This window comes from Benincasa hispida, chromosome 9, assembly GCF_009727055.1.
Source record: "Benincasa hispida cultivar B227 chromosome 9, ASM972705v1, whole genome shotgun sequence".
NCBI classification, from domain to species: domain Eukaryota; kingdom Viridiplantae; phylum Streptophyta; class Magnoliopsida; order Cucurbitales; family Cucurbitaceae; genus Benincasa; species Benincasa hispida.
Window position 1 is genome coordinate 77,239,957 of NC_052357.1, and position 1,886 is coordinate 77,241,842.

Here is a 1,886-nt window from a genome sequence, read left to right on the forward strand (position 1 = left end):
TCGGTGTGCATGGCTTGGCTCCATCTTCAATGAGCCAGTCTACAAAATCATGATGCAGCTTCGCTTCATCTCCAAAGTCTGGCATGGTTCACTACATCTTCAAATTCATGGCGTGGCTTCGCTTCATCTCCAAACTGATGGCGCGACTTTGCCTCATCTTCAAAATGTTGGCGCAATTTCGCATTATCTCCAAAGTCTGGCGTGGTTCGCCTCATCTTCAAAGTTGTGGCGTGGCTTCGCTTCGTCTCCAAACTGATGGCGCGACTTCGCTTTATCTTCAAAGTCATGGTGCGGTTTTGTTTCCTCTCCAAAATGTTGGTACAACTTCACCCCTTCTCCAAAATTGGTGTAGCTTCGCTTCCTCTAAAAAAATGTGGGTGTGGTTCCACCTCATATGGGAGATCAAGTTTGGTTTGCCAAGCTCTACCTCATATGCGATGACAACTCTAGTCCGTCCGACTCTGCCTTGTACGCGAGATCGACTCTAGCCAACCTAACTCCGCTCAAAAGCTTGATGGCATATTCTTCTCATCTTCAAAGTTTGATGGCATATTCGCCTCTTCCTCAATACTCAATGACATATTTCTTTTATCTTCAAATTTTGATAAAGGAGTAACATAACAAGGTAGACTTTATCGAGATCCTCCCTAGGGTGAAAGCATGAGAGAGTTGTAAGCCTTGTAGGGCCCCTCCCATGACGTTCAAGATATGCGAACGGTGCTACAAGGTAGACCTTATCGGGATCCTCCCTAGGGTGAAAGCATGAGAGGGTTGTAAGCCTTGCAGGGCCCCTTCCATGACATTCAGGATATGTAAATGGTGCTACAAGGTAGACCTTATCGGGATCCTCCCTAGGGTGAAAGCATGAGAGAGTTGTAAGCCTTGCAGAGCCCCTCCTATGACATTCAGGATATACAAACGGTGCTACAAGGTAGACCTTATCGGGATCCTCCCTAGGGTGAAAGCATAGAAGAGCTGTAAGCCTTGCAGGCCCCTCCCATGACATTCAGGATATGCGAACGGTACTACAAGGTAGACCTTATCGGGATCCTCCCTAGGGTGAAAGCATGAGAGAGTTGTAAGCCTTGCAGGGCCCCTCCCATGACGATCATCCTACAAAAGACGCGATTGTACTCCCTTTAGTTGTGCTTTAGCTCCTACAAAAAAGTAAGGGGGACAAATTAGTAAACCTACGCGCAAAAAAAAAAAAAAAAAAAAAAAAGGCAAGTAAAGGAAAAAAAAAAAAAGAAAGAAAGAAAGAAAGAAAAAAGGAAAAAAAGAGAAAAAAATACGAAATTTTCTTTTAAAAAAAATGAAAGAACAATAGAAAAAGGAGAGAAAGGAAAGATTAGAAGAAGATGGGGATAAAGATAATGGAGGGGTTTGGGTCCTATTTATAGAGGTTCCCTGGGTTCCATAACAAATTTGGAAATCCAAATCAAATAAAAGATTTGATTTAAAATATTAGATTTTTTTTTATCATATTTTCCAATTTGATTCTATCCTAATTTTAAATTAAATTAAACAAATTTCCTATTTAATTTAATCTTATTAGATTTTGTCCTCAAATTTATCTTCAATTAAGATTTGGACATATTCTAAATTTTATTCAAAGTCAAATTTAAATTTGGATAAAATCATAAATTAAAATCGGACTATATTCCAAATTTTATTCAAAATCAAAATTATTCAAATTGAGATTAAATTGCAAATAAAATCTCAAATTAAAATTTGGGCATATTCCAAATTTTATCCCACCTAAATCACCAAATCATACTTTTATCCCAAATTATTAAGTCAAATTAAAATTTGGGCATATTCCAAATTTTACCCCAAATCCAAATCATCAGACTTTTATCCTCAAATCAAATTATTAAGGATAAAAT